Here is an 18,522-nt window from a genome sequence, read left to right on the forward strand (position 1 = left end):
TGATGAGCATTCAAGACAAATGCAGGCTATTTGAAATGTTATACATGTATGTACATGCATCTACAGTTGTAATTTTTTTCTCCATGCACCTGTGTTCAATAGTATATAACGCGTTTGAGTAGATGGCTGACAAATTCAGGCGAAATCTATTTATTTTAAGTGGGTAGTGCATGAAAAGGGCATAAGGATATGAATTGCGAAAGTTCTACTCACACACCTGTACAGCACACAAGCATACACACACCAATGAGAGTCTATGAAAATCTATAAATACCAAAAATGGTTTATGCGAGGTGAAAGTAGTGGTGAAGGTTGTAAAAAAAGGTCAGAATATATATGTATGTCTATATAAATGTACATAACTGTTCATATAAGCGCGGTGGTAGACACTGAATGAATGAATGCCCACGTAGCGGCTCAAAGGACATATTGGCTTTGCTGCAGCAAAATAGTTTTAGCATACAGTGCTAGACACACATCGTTGCCTCCATAACCTGTAGGAAAAAGTAGCACACAAACTAATTGCTTAGCTTTAAAATTACAAATTACGGATTTTTTATAGTTTTCAAACTAAATATTAATCGTTTTTTTTTATAATATAAGTATACATTTATCAAATTTTCATGCTGAGGTATTTTATATTTCCAATTACTGCATATGTGGCAATACTGTTTCGACATATTACTTAATTTTGTTCATGCTTTTCTTTTATAAGACAAGTTATCATATTTTACGCTGCTTAAAAATTATTTTAAACGAACATTTAGGGGGAAACACTATTTTTACTATGCCTAGATTTATATAGCACAGATTTTGTTTGCCAATTGTAAGTTGATGATATTTATATTTAAGTTATTTTATTAATATACTATACATGTATGCTTATATGTTTTTTATAGCTGGGAACCCTATCGAAACATTATTGTTACGTAGATTGTTAATTTCTATACAATGTTAACTGTTTTTATGATATCAAACTAATTTTACTTGTTTCAAATATTACCCTGCCTACAGAGGAACCCTGAATACGGGAGGAGCTTTGCCTGGTGCTTGAGTTTCACGTTTCCATTTGAATGTTACCAACATCGTGGCAAACTTAATTGTTAATATATGTTCAGGATATAGTAAAGAGATGGTTGGACCACCAAAAGTTAAATTATTCATAATTTATAAAGTTACTCTCATTGCATATACTCAAAGAAATAAAGCCACAGGATCGAAACTTCTTAATTATAAAATGTCGAGGTATATTAGAACCAAGTAGCCAAGGGAGACGCCTTGTAAAGGTTCGAATCTCTTAAATGAAACATTTCTCGTTAAAAAATAATCTTAATCCTCAATAACGTACAAAGTCTAAAGTTCTGAGGCTCTTTGTGTCTGTTTCCACACTGTGAGCGTAGCCTGAACGAACCAGTAAATTTTCAGCCAACCATGAACCTTAATTTCAGCAGCGTTTACCAAAACTTTTCTGGATATATGTATATTATTCTACTTCAACAACTAAAAAGTATCTATGATCAGGTGAAGCGCGTAATTTAAGCCCACAAAGCAGAGCAAAACTAAATACGCATCATTACTCTATCAGTCGATCTTCGATGAACGTCTTAGACTTTATGCACAAGTTATAGAGCGTAATTTTCCTGCAGGTTATATATAGGTATAACCGAGCCACACATTCACAAAGATAAATGTGCTTTTAGTAAATGTGAAATGTGCCAAATCACAGCGACAACGATGAGAGGCGGTAAAAAGGGCGAAAAATTGGATGCCAAGCAAATCACAGCGACAACTTCACTTTTATCGATACTTTCGCAAAGTCAATTGGGTGAAAGTAATATGCGACGCATTGTAGTTATGGAGTGGAATAGTGAGTGAGTGGAAAAAGCTCTGAAAAACTGTGAAGCCAGCTGAAAAACCGAGAGCTAGCCTTTTGCAGCAAACACAAAAAATAATATTTCGCTTGACTGCACGCACACATCCTCACATACATGCACTCGCATGCATGTAGTTGCTTGGAAGCAGCAGACGATAGCTGGATTCGATTACTTGCGCACTTCGGTTCGGCAACAGCTTTCCTTCATTCATGATTGTCAATAACGAGGAGAAGCTGCCAAGTGCTCGAACACATAACGAATGCAAGGAATAGGTGATGATCACGAGCGAGTGACATGACAAAGGCCACATACACGAACAAGCAGGAACCTTTTGATACTACTACAACGCAGCATCCATTTCATCACACTGATAAGGGGCGACAGCGGCAACGAGGCGCGGTAAGCTCCTCCATATCTCTTACTCACATTATGCTCTCGTCAGCAAGCTGCCTGGTCGGATATGCAATCGATAGCGTTGATGAGGGTAATCAGTTGAAGAAATTCAATTTGAAAGTTCAGTGCAAAGTTGAATAAAAATTAGAAAAAGTATGCAGAAGTCATTTAATACAGGATATAACTGTGTAGTTTTATTTCATTTATACGCTTCTACTGTTTGCTCCCGTCTGTGTGAGTGTGTGTGGAGGTATATGTATGTATGTGAATTCATGCAGTAATGTTACACATTGATGTGGCAGAAAAATGTCAGCGCATGAAAAACACCTGATAAATGAAATGCAAGTATTTGAATCGCAGTTGATGGCTCATAAGAGCAGCTCGATTCCAGTTCACTTCTGTCAGCAGTACACTGGAAGCGCTCGTAGGAGATTCGTGTACATATGTCGCCTCATCAATTTAAATTTGTTTGGAATCTCTTTAAGTGATGGGAACAAGGTTGAAAAACGAATAAAACATCATATACTTATATATAAAACTGATTCGAAAAAAAATGGCTCTTCGGTTTGCAAAAGCTTTTTTATTTTATTTTTTTCATTGTTAACTTTCTTGACATATGACAGTTGACAAGTACAAAAGGTTAGACCAGCATGTATTTGTGTGAACAAAAGTTTTCGAATGAAGCATAATTTAGTTAAAGTGTTTAAATCAAACCCTAATTACAGTAGTAACTCTATTTTTGTATCGAATGAAAGTTGTCAAAGCCAAATTTACTTGGAATTTAAATTGTATATGTTTAAAAATTTAGATAAAAGCATTTACAGTTCAAGAAAATCACTATATTAAGTTATGTTTAACTTTCAGAAAATTTTACCGAACAAAAATAAATCACTTTTTCACATCACAGTTGTGTTTGGTGCTATTGAAGCACAATCGGAAGGAGTATCCGCGTCATTTCGTAGTCGTCGACGAAAGTGGGATTCCCAGTATACACAGGAAGCCAAGGAACAGTCGAAACAGTATTTCACCCGCTGAACCTGCTCCGAAGAAGGCGAAGCTTGTTCTATTGGCCATTAAGGTGGTCGCAACAGTTTTCTGGGATTTACAAAGTATAATCGACTACGTGAGGAAAGGTAAATTGGGCACAGGATGATAAGAATTACAAATAAAATTGGAAAAGAAAAATGTGCTCAAAATAAATAAGAAAATGATCAAAAAACAAATACTTATATTCTATTGGGTCCGCCCTTTTAATTAATTCGTTTGTATGTTTAGTTCCAATTATCTGCACATTATAAAGATATAACTTAAGTAACTGTTTTAAAATTTATCTTTACGCTTGCATAACAAAAATAGATGGATGGCAGGAGTCTATAACCAGCACACGTGTGCGGCAGCGAGTTTCCACACAGAATTATTTACAACTTTATACACGAAAGCACATTCCCTTGTCATCCAATTCTCAAGGCTCAAAGCTGTATATCTTTTAGCCTTCTAGCTTTCTGCTAAAACCTCAGCGAGCTAAGATAGAATCAAAGGAAATACAATAACACTTAACCAGAAATTTGTAAACGCTTTGAAATCACTCCGAGTGAATTGCTACTAAACTCATTATTTATTAGTTACCGCAAATTCAGAGTAATTTAATTTACTACACACCGTTATGTTTATATTATTTCCAACAGATTGCACAGTTTAAATATTGCAGGAGCAAACACAAAAGCCGAGCTGTGCTCCAGCGTTGCCACCGCAATTGTGTAAATTAAGATAATTATTTACACAAACACACACGCGCTCACGCAGAGAAGGAGAGAAAGAGTGAGAGATCTGAAAGCCTGCCAGCCGTCAGGAAATTATTACCTAATTGAATTTGTATTATGAATTTTCACACATAAACATCCAGCACGTAATTTACTTTTATGAGCATACAATCTATACATATGTATATATATATAGTTTATAAATATATACATATACACACACAAAAGTTGTTGGATATAAAAGTTTATATGAAGTTAAGAGTTTACAGCTAAATATCCCTGTATTTGCTGATGCAATTGGCAGGCAACGGGAGTTATACGAGCACACAAGCAATATGCCGAGCAATCAAGAACAACAAGGGGCCGTAACAAATATTGACAAAGAAAGCAAATCCCAAACAGCAAGGAAAAATTTCGTTTATACCTCATTGGAAAACATCAGGTGGATCGAAGAGTCGGTAACTGAAAAAGTACGATTCAATAGGAAGCATTTTGTGAGACATTTCTCCGTTTTGTGTATATTAGCCCAGTTCACTTGCCACAAAAGAACACTCGCTAAAATAAGATATTGATTATGAAGCAACAACACGAACTCAACTAGATTTCTCGAGTTCAAGAAGGTTAGTTAAAAAATAAGCGACTTCAAATGTGAAATGCAATTTTTCAAGTAACGGCAATCAAAATTCCCCAATACACTAACAGGCAAAGGTAATAGAACACATATTTGACAGTTTATATGTTACCAGTGGTGTTAAATATCTAAAACGGAAATTTTTTTTGAATTTAGCGTTTCTTTGCCACTCGCTTACAAAACAAAATTTTTTTTTATCTTTTTTAAAGAGATTGGAGTAATTTTAAATATATTTGCAATCAAGTCAATTTATCTTTACAATATTTCGAACAAAATTAAATGAAAAACATGGTAAAAACTTTCTTAAAAATATTATGTAACTTTGTACTGTATTTGCGTTCAGCTGAAATATTCTATGCGCGATGCACTTTTCTGAACTTGAAGAACGAACAACCATCTGACTTATTTTGGCGCTAAAAGGTTTCTTTATCTTTTTCCATAATGATTTCTTTTAGCTACTCTTCATACAATAAACAGGGTGTATTAAGTTTCCTTAAAGTTGGCAGCATCCCGAAGGAAACGTCGGAGATCCTACGAAATACATATATACCTAGATATACATACATATATTGATATACATACATAGGTATAAATGATCAGCATGACGAACTGAGTTGATTTAGCCACGATCTACATATCTGTCTGTCTCTCTGTGTTTTTGAGATGTCGGTTCAAAGTTTTGTACACTTCTTTACCTCTCCAAGAAGCTGCTTATTTGTTTGAACCGTCGATATCCGACCACTATAACATATAGCTGTCATACAAACTAAACAATCAAAAGCATATCCTTGTATGGAAAACTTTTTTATTTAACAAGATATCGTCCCGAAATTTGGTAAGAGTTATTGTCAAAGGTGGCGGTACAATCTGCGAAATCGTTCAGATCGGTCACTAAGTATATTCATAACTATGATACAAGCAAACCGACCTTGTATGGAATATTTTATATTTGTGAAGAGTGGAATCGAAGTTTACGATTTTCCTGTTTCTAGTATTGAAGTGATCGTTTTTAACCTTCTTCGCACATTATATTCTTGACTGAAAAGTTATAAACTTGCTATATTAAGCAGTTATTGTATCGGCGAAGTACCACAGATTATTGGCTAAAATTATTAATATTGTATATAGTTATTGAACCAAATATAAAGCCAGTATTTTTGTTTTATATGAAAAAAAATCTTCTTTTTTTCGAAGAGCCAACTTTAACCTCTAGCTTCTCCCATATAAGAGTGACGTAAAAATGTTGTACAATATTGAAATAAGACATAGATTATGTCCATATTTTTCCTTTTTTTTAGTAATTTACATACTATGGTATAACTAGTAACGATGTTTGAAATAATCACAATTTCGAGCTTCGAAAAAATTGAGAAATTACTTTGTAACTTAAGACTCTGTTTTTCGAAGCAAAAAATTAGTTTGGACAAAGACAAGTAGTTTTTACCTTATAGTGTAATTAGTCATAAAATCCTCAAATATGTAGTACTTATTAAACATTTATCATTGGAAAGTTACCCTTTCTCGAAAAACCTGATTGGGAATGGAAATTCCTCAGCTCCTCACATTTTGAAATCACTTTTCGAACCACTACACAAGCCAACACAACACACACACAGCAACAAAAACACAACAAAGTCGAAATTCACTCCGTCTGCCATCTGCCAGCGTCTCATGTTTTTATGCGTTGCTTAACTTTGCTTAACTTTTAATGAAGTTATCATAATTTCGGCAGCTTTTATAACCTTGTAAGTAGCCGCAAGATGCCAAACAGGCAGTCAAGCAAACGAGCCGCTACGTTCGAAGTGAGACGACGTAAAAGGACAAGCCATCGAATGAGAGCTAAACATACGCTTACGAAGCGCTCTAACGATGCATGTATGTTTCAAAGTATGTGTGTGTGCGTGTGTGTTGGAAGGTCACGCTGCGTGAAGCGGTGAACCATAAGTTGAATGAATATCTCCCCCACAAACTTCTACATAATCACAAATAGTTTGGCAGGTATGTGGGAGTGAGACCCCTAGCGGCTATAGTACTCGCTCTGAGCGGGTGTTTGTGTGAGCGTTTGAGGCGCATATTTGTCAATGTTATTAATGTTAATTAATAGAATGGACTTTACAACCTTTTAGTAAACAGTTGTTGTTGTCGTGCCGTTGAACTATTTGCGGATTTTTGTGTGTGAAAGGAGCAGCTTACCCGCGCAGAACATAGCTGTTGACAGTTAAGGAAGTGTGCTAATAACGATGCAAGGAAGCATTTTTGGCACTTTGAGCATATCAGCTAAGCTATTGCCTTTCACACGTTAGAGTTAGGTTGGGGTCACTCGACACGATGTTGTTGGAAACTATTTTTAAACAGTTATGGTCGTACATATTCAACATTTTGATAAATTTGTTTTTAGAGGGTTAGTATTTAGTTGGAAGTTATTACTAATATTAATGTTAAGGATTTAGTGTGTTAATGCTTTGGGGATATTTAGTGAGTATTTTTTATTAAATATTTGGCATAATTCTTTATATTAATATATTATATATATTTATGGGTTTTAAGTCGTATTTTTAGACTTGAAAGAACTTTTATACTAGCTGTACAAGGGCTCACTGACATCTCAAAGGGACAAGTTAAAATTTTCTTTTTGAAAACTCATTGAATTTTTCGAAAACCAAGTAAAACGTTAGAACGGTATTAATTACAGATGCATTTTTTATAGCATAAAAGGGTATACAAAGATCTATATCCCGATTTTGATCGGTGACTTTGTATGGCAGCTATATGCTATAGTAGTCCGATCTAAGCAATTTGTTCGAAAATTGTAGCGAAGCCTTGGATAACAACACTGGTCTAAAGTGGTTTTGTTGCCCAAGATATAAGATCGATTTTAAATATTTTTGTGTCCACAGTTTATGAAACTATAAATGGTCGTGTAAGATTTCTTTAATTTTTAAATCTTTATTTCCATTTTACACTATGAAAATGAGAAAACATGAAACAAAATAATAGTTTTATTTTTAATTTCAGTTTTGTTTTGAAAGAATATGGATACACTTAAGTAAACAAAGAGAAAAATGTCGAAAACTTGTGTTATACAGGTTGGTTGAAAAGTTTGTGCGCTCACCAAGAAATAGATATAGAAATAGAGAGAAAAAATGTGTTTTCTCAAGTTGGTACATCTATGAGAACACATGCGAAGTTACAAGTCATTCTGTCTGTCAATTAATTCTTTGCTTACAAGCCATTTGAAGTTGACGTGTCAGAGTATTTTTTTAATATGAAAAACATTTAATATCGCGCAGTGATTAGATTCTCTGTTTTGAAAGGTTTAAAAGCAAAGGAAATTTATAAACAACTGTTCATACCGTAGACGGCTAAATCTTTCGGAAAGTAAATTATTTGAGGATCATTGGAATAAATATAATAAAGTTAAGGGAGATTATATTGAATAAAAAAATATATTTCTTACCAAAAACAGTATTTTTTCATTTCGTGCGCAGAAACCTTTCAACTAATAGCAGCTTCTTGGTGAGAAAAGGACGAGTGCAAATTTTCAGATCGATATCTCGAAAACTAAGGGATTAGTTTGCGATTATTCAGACGAACATGTCTAAATCGACTCAGCTCTTCACGCGAGTATCCGAGTTTTCCTTTTGGATGTTACAAACTTCGTGGGCGTATAAAAGTTTTCAAAAATTTCACTTTCACGCGTGATTGTCACTTTAAAAGCGGGTTAAAAACAATTTATGCCAAGAGTTTCGAGAGCTACTGCGAATAAGATTGAAAATCCTATTTGTAAGGCAAATTCGGAAACTAAGCCCGTAAATATTATAAATTTGAAATAAGCACCTTATATGTATAGAAACAAATTTTAAACTTTTTTTTAGTACTTTTATTGATAGAATATGAAAACTAACAGCTTTATCAACTTTTAATTAACACCAAAAAATAAATAATCTGATGGAATCTATGACCCAGACTGATTAGCACTGGGTTAAGAAAAAAATATATTTTAATTTTGCACGCTACTAAGTATGCCAAAATTCTGAAAACTCGCTTGTCGTCTAAATTATGGCACTAAAAACCGTTATTTGCTGACCGGTCTGGCTTAAAAATTGTTATACTTGGATTTTGGTGCGTCACTGCGTGAACCAAATTTAGTCAGAGTAGTTGCCACGAAGTAAAAAAAAAATTTAATATCAATTGTTGAACACTATTAACACCACCAAATTCGAAAAAACTCACTTATAAGCCAAAATATGCCACTCAAACCCGTTGTTTTTTGAATTTCAATTTATTTTGAGCGCCACTGTATCTAACGTGCTCTGTAAGACGAGCTCTACACACAATATCCTCGTAAAAATATGAGACATAGTTAGTCAGTTCGGTTATGCCGCCTGAATGTAGGCCACGTAATTTATGACGGAAATTCAATTTAAATTTTAGCAACACCAGCAAAAGGCTAATCCATTTTCCATGCATATCAATTTCGAAACTCCAGCGAAAGCATAGTTTCATATGAAAAACATGAAAATAAAAATGTGGCAAATTGAAGTTCTGATATTGAAATTTTTTATTGATAAAATTGTTTCAAAACTTTTTCAATTGAATTTCAATTAGTGAATGATATTAAAATGTTATTGAATTTACCGTAATGCGTTTTAGATTAGATATAGAAATGGCGCCTAAATCATCAATATTTATGGGGACATAAAATTTGCACACATACATACACATGCGCATTCGCATTTCTCTACATACGTCACACTTCGTGCTTGCCGTTATGATTTTCCCACGCAAAAAACAAATGCCGACCAATAACCCATTCAATCATGCGCCTCAGCGCTTGTTCACATTCATTGGAATAGACCTACACACATTCCTTAGTGTCTATTAATGACATTTCGACTTATTCTATTTTGAACGAGTAGAAAAAAGAAAAAAACAACTCTGAATTTTTTTTTTAATAAAAATAAGCTCACTCACCAATTAAAAGTTCCAAAGCACTCAAGTGCCTTCGAGTGTTTTTGCGTTGTCTTCAACAATCAGAAGCTATGACAAAGTGCGACGATGATTAGACGACGGCAACAACAACAAGAGCAAAAAGTTACGGCTGAGGTTCAAGGTGCTCGTATATACACGTGTGTGTGTGTGTGTGTGTGTGTGTAGCGGTATGTATGGGTTTGTAGCACTTGTCTGTCTGTCTGTCTGTCCGTCTGCTTGCCTCTTGGGCTATGTGCTCGCTTGTAGGCACGTCAATGGCACACACGTTCGCCTGCTGCTTGGCCGCGCGAGTGGGTGGTTTGGGCTGGATACGCTTTTGCTGTGATGTGAGCGTTTGCGCGCTTGTTTGTGTGTGTCTGTGTGTGTGTACACCGCTGCGTTGATGTAATCAAAATTGAAAGTAATTTAACGGAATTTCTTATTTAATTCGTTGGCTTTTGAAAAGACTTTTTTTGTTGTTGATTTGTCTATCTTCTGTTTGTGTATATATTATTTTGCAGTTGTTGTTGTTGTTATTGCTATTTTTCAATATCTTTACGAGTTCTTTGTGTTCAATTGTAATTCAATTGCAAATCAAATAAAATTCCGTAACATGCTGACGGACGACACGTTCGAGGAGCAGCGAGATTGCGAGCGCTTTAACGGTTAGATTAACACACAGGCAAATGTATAAGTAGTAGAGCAAGATTTCACACAAAAATGCACAGAAACACTCACTGTATTTTCTTATTTTATTTCATTTTTTTGTATGTATGTATGTATGTTTGTAGTATCTATTGCACACAAGTTTTAACAAATTTTTATTGTTTATCCTTAAATTCTATTTACTTTGTCTCTTTGATTTTATTTTTCTCTTTTATTGTAATTAAATTAGGTTTTATTATTTTCCATTCATTGAAATGCTGCTTGCGGCATCTTTTCGCGTTTTATATTTGCTTTTATTGTAACTGTTGATTTTATTTGCTTTTGATTAAGGTCAGTTCGGTAGCTCACACAATTTTACATTTCATTTTTATTTCTTGCTTACTTCTTATGTGTATTATTTACTGTTTCTTTTCGCTGGGTAATGGAAATTCTATAAAGTAACTGCTGCCAAGACACTCATACAAATATAAACGTTTTTTTGGTTGTTGTTGTTGTGCTCATATGGATATTGAATAAGTGATTTGTACTATAAAATTGAAGAAGAAAAATTTTAATTTAATTATTTTTGTTTTTTATTATTTACTGACGACATGAGTTATGTGTATGCACAGCAAGATATTTTGTTTGCGTAGATATTTTACCATTGAGGTGGCTTCTTGAAACGAGCTTTTAAATTTTTGATTGTGTCATATATTATATAATGGGAAATATTTTTTAAATGTTGCACTGCAATTTTATTTTTAATTTGGCGATTTTCTTACAGAGAATACATACAAACAAACAGATTTTCGTAAATTTAACATAATAGTCATATTTATATATTTTTAAATTAGGTTAGGATTATTGAAACTTTTTTTTAATTAGTATGTTTTATTATTTATCATAATAATTTTAGTCATACTATAAGGCAACTTACAGAAACTTTGAAGAACTTAACCTCTCTTACTTTGTTCCCAAAATTATACTCTACGCGATCTCCGAGGTTAGGCATACAGACTAGATACTCAACAAAGCAAGCAAATATTTATTTTATTGATTTCGCAGTTTACTGCTTCAAAAGTAGCGACTGTAAGGTCGTTGACTTTAAGAATCAATTAAGAATTAGCATAGAGTTCTCGAGCGCTCTGGAACTAGAGTGTAAAACTTCAAATGCATTTTTTTTCAAAACTATGTTTTTTGAAGAGGTAACCACCAGCTCGAAAGCCGCTCGGTAGATTTCAATTTTAAGAGCTTTTTGAAAACATGAAAAACTAGTGGCTGATTGAAGGAGGAGGACTGTTGGTTTTTTCCCGAAAAACCTCTTAATAAACAAACTTTTTTTTTGTCCATTTGATTTTAGATGAATTTCCTAGAATTAGTGAAGAGCGCAAGAAGCTTCGGCTCGAACTCGATCAACAAAAACAGCAATCAATTAAAAAAAAAAATTTTTTCACACCCTTAAAAAATTTTACTCTAAATCAAAAGTTTTCTTGCAGCTTCGATGAGAGGTCACAACGGTTGTGTTTTTTGTTACACTTTACTCGATAAATGAATTCAATTAGCAAACATCTCTGTTGATAATAACTCACAGAACAGAAAATCAACTGTTTTTCCTTATTTAAGGGGTTAAATCCACTTGCAAATCAGAAAAAATGCTTCTTTTTGTGATTTTTTTTTTTAGAAGAGGCATTTTGTTTAATAAATAAAAAAAATGTGCTCATTTACATAATTTAATGTACATTAATAATCGGTAATTCATTTTGAAAAATTTGTATTGCCTCAATCTCGTAGCCGATCTCAAGCAAAAAGTGTCTGGCGGTGAAGAAACTTGTTCAGCTTAAAATTATCTCAAATCCAAAATATAAAAAAATGTATTATTACTGCAGCTGAGTACAGTTATTGATTAAAATACTAGTAAAAATGTTGGTGTTATACAAAATAGCAGTTTCCTCACAAAAAAGTCGCGTTTTATTAAAAAAAAATTTGATAGTAATTTAAAAAATATAAAATATTATCAAAAATCCTACTCCTACGATCATTGTTTGACAAATATATTTAAGAAGACCAAGTTGGAAAATGTCTTAGAAATACGCCCACATCTCCGAAACTATTTGCCGGATCAACTTTAAGGAGAATATTCTGTAACATTCGATATATGTATATGTGCCCAAAAATTTATTTTTTTAAGTGAATATAATCCCTTAGGGTAGACTTAAATAAAAAGCATTTAAGTTTTTCATTGGTCTGTCGTTATTTTAGAACGGAATGAAAGATTAGAAAAAAAATTTATAATCAATTTTCAAGTTTTCTTTTTCACAATATGAAAAAAAAGTTATAAAAAATATTTTTAAAGAGATGGAGACAAAATTGTAGACAAACATCAGCTGTTCTCCCATCCAAATAGGAAAATTAAGTTATTAAGAAAAAATTCCGCACTGTTTAAAGCGAACGATGACTTGCATTTGAAAATTTAGATAAACACAACAATTTTAATACCAATTTAAAACTTTCTACATTTTATATATATTTTTTTAAATCTGCGCATAAAACTTTTCATATAAAAACTGTGTAACATCCAATAATGTAATATAAACCATTCAGCCGACGGCTGTATCATAAGTTGAGGGTATCGCTGTTGGCGGCTTGAATTACATTGATCATTCGACATTCTTTTCTAATTTATTTGTTTATTTTTGGATTATCTATTTGCACAAAAAAATTTTGATTATAGGCAAAATAATTTAACATATGTATATTTGTTTCCAATTGTGGTAATTACCACTTTATTGTAAAAAAAATTATTAATTTTTAGCAAAAAAATTTGTTCCTGGACATAAATTAAACTTCCGATTAATTTATGTTTTTAGCTTTTTTATAAGAACGACAGAGTTGGTAACACTTCAATTTTGTATTTACACATTGGCATAAGGAGCTAATAAAACGCAGTATTTGATTATTAATTCAACTTCCACTAATAATTGAATTTTATAATGTATTCACTGTGCAATATTTTAATAACGCTCATTTATAATATCGAACGATAAATTTTAACGCCGCATTTCAATCAGCATGGCTGTTTTACATCATAATCACTGGCATAACCACATCACTCAGTTAATTAAAAGCAACAATGCATTTTTAAATAAGCAAAACGCACAATAATAGTCAAATAATAAAAACACTACGCATTCAAATAGATACTAAAATTATACAATTCGTGAAGCATACAAAGCTTTAGTGCCGGCACATTGTTTATAATACACAGTAATTTATTACACTTTACCACTCACTGATTTTGGATATTAATTTTGTGTATGAACGCATATAAAAGTGCACAATTGCAGAACATCCATACATATGTATTTCCCAATATATTAAATAAGCAATTGAAGAAAATGTAAGGGCAAATAGATTTTTGCGGAAATTCCAATGAATAAACGAAATCCACGTGCAAAAATAATCGAAGTGAAGGGTATATATGTAAGCACACGGAATCCTCAGTTATTAATTGTTAGTGAATATTGTAAAAACTACAAGTTCGCAGCAACACTTCAAAATCCAGATGCCCTAATGCAAAGTGATGTTTTTCCAATGACAACAGTGTAATAACAAGGTGAGCGGGTGGATGAGACGCTGTGCTCATGACAGTGCGCTGACAATGTACAGCGACGTTGGCGTTGCAAACGGGGCAGAAAGTAAACAATTTCTCATGCATTTGTGAAATGCGCGCAAACACAAAACACTTAGTTATTATTCCATCATATTTTCAAATTCGACTGAGTCCCCGTTGCCTGCGCTGGCCAACGAACGAAACATACTTCTTAAATAAATTAAATTTATAGTTTGTTTTGATAGTAGGAGGGCAAAGATGAGAGGAATTTTCGCCAACAACGTAATTTGGTTCGGACAGCACAGGTAAAGTGATAACGATAATGTCAGCAACATGTCAAAATCATAGTGGAGGTGAGTACTTATCTTTTTCGGTAGACATTAAATATGTAAATGTATCTTGTGTAATAAAAATTTAAATTCTGCATATTTGTATGTTTGTATGTGAATGTATTTGACCAGGAAAGAAATGCTGTTCTTGTTGTTCTGTCGGATGAGTTGGTCGTTACGTTCACATATGTATATTAATTAAGCGAAACGGTTAAAGAATTCAACTTTTCAATACGAAGATCCAGGCACTAGATTTTACGTAAAGGGAACAGATCTGGATTTTTATACTGTCAACTCGACACTTTGGAACAATATTTAGAAGTGTTTTATGGCGCTACAATAACATTAGCATATATTTGGAAAGGATCACCACCAATAATACACGCACGTTCGATTAATTGGTTACTGAACCGACTATCACAACTACTTACAAATGTTTAAAGTAAAAATTAGTTACTTAATTTTTTTTTATAAGCACGCCCTATATCAAAATATGATATAGTATGTATAAACACAGTACCAATCCGATAAAGCATGTACATACATACATCTAGGTCATTTGCTTTGAGACCATAATAACACAAGTTTACGAAGTCAAGAGTACGACTAATGCAGCATTTTGGACAGGTTATGCATATTTTCTGTTAAATACACTTATTTTGAAACCTGTACGCAAATAACGCTTTTTCTGAGGTTAATGCACCAATCTTCAAACCGTGTTTTAACAACAATCATTATAATTTATTATTTTGTTTTAATAAAATTATTCATTGATGTGATTTCGGTGAGTGCGAAATTTTAAAGCTCTGATGTACCTTTATTAATAACATCGGATTTGAGCACAGTAGAAAGTTTTCATTTTGAAATTCATTATCGTTTTTTGCAAGAACATAAATATTTATAAAATTCCCGCAGCGCGCACAAACATTTATTTTATATCATTAAAAAAATTCAAATGTTATTACCAGCTAAGAATTTTTATTGTTTTGCACCTTTAACAAAATAATTTAATTATTAGATCATATAAATGTGCTACTTCAAACATGTCTGCGAAGTTATTATGAAATAAACATATCATGAATATACCACAAAAAACTACTAAAATAAACTAAATCAGACAGCTACATATGTATATGTACATATGTATGGTATGTACACAAGTGTGTGGCGATTAATATTGCTACGTAACTGAACGGGTTAGCGTACAAGTATCAGACCAGAACCAAATGGAAAGTCAATGCCTTAGCATTATAGCATATTCTCATAGTTGCTCAGACGAGTGCGGGTGCGGGCATTGAGTGGTGACCTCTTTGACCAGCTGATCTAGTGATCACCGCTCACCACCGCCTGTCTTTTGATAAAGCATTGTATGGTGCCAAATTAAGATGCGCGCGCTGCTATCACAAATACAATTTGCGCTAATAAATTATTTCTCAGAATTATAATATCGCCGGCATAGCTGAGAAATAAAGTCATACATAAGATAATACATTTCTCATTTAATTAATTAATTTAGTTCTTTGTACACTACATTTTTCTTTTCAGTTTACTTTTTATGCAATGCAAACAATTTTCTTCACATACATTTCATTAATTTCTTTTCTACAATTAGCATTGTTCAACTGCACATTTTTACACACATTCACTGCATTTTGTTATTATTTATTTTTTAATTATTACTTTTTTTTGTTTCAATGCACCAGTTGGTCCACGCTTAATAAGTTATTTGAACGAATTAATCCAAGTATATATCAAACATCTGACGACGAGGCAAAAACAAACACGCGAAGATAACAAGAATATAATCAGAGGACTGAACACGATGCAAAACAGAATGAGAATGAACTGAAATTTTCGATTTTGTGGGCGCATGAAATTCGCCCAATTTTGTCTTGTTTTGATTACGTGCTTTCTTTGCATGTGTTTTTTTTTGACATTTCTTCGCTCAGCTGTCAGCAACAGTGATGCCAACAAATTGCAAAAAATTACTCATTGAAAGGAAAAATGTGTAAGAATGCCGGGGAAAGGTTGTTCATTATTACTGAGTGTATTTAGTAAAGACTCTAACACTTTGCATTTGTATATCTATTTAGAAAATATTAATTTTTATATTTTTGAAATTACTAAAAACCAAACAACATTATGCAAACTTTTCATAAAATCGCCCAAAAATAAAAAAACTTTTGTAGATTAGGGTTTTTATCCAAATAGCTGAAGCTGTAAACTTAAGCTCAAAATCATATCGAAATTGCAATAAATTGATTTCTAAAGTTTTACACTTTACTTTTTCAACTTCCAAAACTGTTTTTATTTTCAAAAACCAAAAATTCATGTTGGTTAGACAATTCACTAGACTCTTAAGATTTCTAATTATAAAATAATTTTTAGGTGCCCATACGAAAGTAACAGTGCACTATTCGATTGATAAAACTGTTAGACCTTTCTTTATTTTACTTTACTTGCAGTTTAATACAGTTTAATAGTAGATACATCCACAGCGTTATTTAACGGTAAATAAAACTTTTCTCACCATAGAATTTAATTGTATTAAAAAATCCGTTTTAATTTCTTTGGTTTACAAATTTCTAATCACTACAATTTGATTCTAAAAACCGAATACAATTTGCTACCAACCGCTCACCGCGAAAATCCGAAAGGAACTGTCTCGAATTAAATCAAACTAGAAATGCAGTAGTCAAGTTTTTCTGCGTTCCTTGCTGCATATGTATGTATGTGACAGCAAAACAAAAAGGATTCGGCAAGCAATGCGCAGGATCAACAAATAATATTCGCCGCAAAACACTTGGTTTGGAACTTTTTGTTTAGAAAACAACTACATGAGGAAAATAAACATTCTACTAATTTGTTTAAAATATAGCCTTCATTACAATTTTCGTTTTTCAAACTGGCCTAGACATTATACCGGGATTGCAATAAGCCTTAATTCAAAAAAATAAATGATAATTATACAACGTACTTATAACTGCATGCGTTTGGTGAAGGATAAAAGTAAACATGCCGTGAGCACATGACATCCAGAAAGCACGTGCTCTCCAATTCCATTTTGTCCCAATATAATGCTCCACTTTAGCGCGCAACCCAAGCACACGTACATATGTACATAAATTCGAAAGTTGGCCCCAATAACTATCATTCCACCATGCGTTCGATTTGTTGCGCTTTCGTTATGGGCATAAACGCACACATTTACAAATGTTTTTTTTATGTGTTCCCTTTTTCATGTTTTGGCTGCGTTGCTCCTTTCCATGCCGTGACCTACCTCAACTTGGACGCTTGTGTGTGAAAAAAGTCTGCTTGCAAATTTTGCATGTTATATACATACAAATTTTGACACTGTATACATATGTATGTATAGACGTATCTGCATACGTCCATGTGTGCAAGGTATTGCTTATCTTCCGCTTAAAACTATTTTAAGCGAAGGACTTACAAGGAGTGCAAGTTAATCGATTTGTAATTGCATAACCGCGATATAAATACAACATTTAAAAGTTTAGAAACTTGTCCGCTTACCTTTAACTTCGGTCAGTTTTTATGCTACATACATATGTAAGTATATGCTATAGTTGTCCGATTTAAACCATTTCTTCATGGATTAAATGAGCAGCTTCTTGGAGAGAAAAGAACGTGTGCAAAATTTCAGATCGATGTATCAAAAACTGAGAGACTAGTTCGCCGTATGTACGTATGTATGACAGACAGACGAACAATAATATAAGTATTTATATACTCTATAAGGTCTACAACGTTTCCTTTTCGGTGTTACAAACATCGTAGTCAGGGTATAATTACATGCATACATAAGTACATATGAGATTCAAAATCCTTTCTTCACGTCCCCACTGTTTTCCCTTTCCACTCAATATGTGTTAGTGACGTCATAGTTACTAAAATAATGACAGATCATAAGGTCCGACATTTCTTAACACTTCGGCATTTACAAGGGCTAAGAAACATAAGTGCGTGCTCACTAAGCATATTACTACACATATAGTTAATGGTTTTAATTACGGAATGTCTTCCGGACACCTAACATATAACCGGCAAGCATTAATAAGTTTATATGTAAACGTTCAGTATTAGTCACATACGACTTGCGTCAGACATTTGTTTTGACAGATAAATTCGATGTACGCTTTTGTATAAGTACGTTTACATTAAAAGTTTTCGACGCGAAGCCAAGCAAAATGTCGCATCTTTTTACGCTTTGCCAAGCAACAGTCGCAATTTTCATTAGAGAAAGCAAAGCATTCAATGTGGCATACCCTTCGCTTTCTGCGCTTCGTGT

The 18,522-nt window shown here is 33.2% G+C and overlaps 1 protein-coding gene across 3 annotated transcripts in view; it reads right to left on the minus strand.

Annotated features, from left to right (window-relative positions):
- The window catches only part of Trpm (transient receptor potential cation channel, subfamily M), a 240,780-nt gene extending 224,715 nt beyond the window's left edge, over positions 1 to 16,065 (minus strand). For 2 of the 3 annotated variants that reach the window (XM_070108439.1, XM_070108437.1), the window contains exons 1-2: positions 15,798 to 15,816; positions 9,633 to 10,821 (exon numbers count right to left, since the gene is read on the minus strand). The gene's annotated coding sequence lies outside the window, so the exon portion shown is untranslated. Of the gene's footprint in view, positions 1 to 9,632; positions 10,822 to 15,797; positions 15,817 to 15,893 lie in introns of those variants that run through there. The other variant, XM_070108438.1, reaches the window with a different exon arrangement.
- Positions 16,066 to 18,522: the final 2,457 nt, after the last annotated feature.

The sequence above is a fragment of the Bactrocera oleae genome, chromosome 4 (assembly GCF_042242935.1).
Source record: "Bactrocera oleae isolate idBacOlea1 chromosome 4, idBacOlea1, whole genome shotgun sequence".
NCBI classification, from domain to species: domain Eukaryota; kingdom Metazoa; phylum Arthropoda; class Insecta; order Diptera; family Tephritidae; genus Bactrocera; species Bactrocera oleae.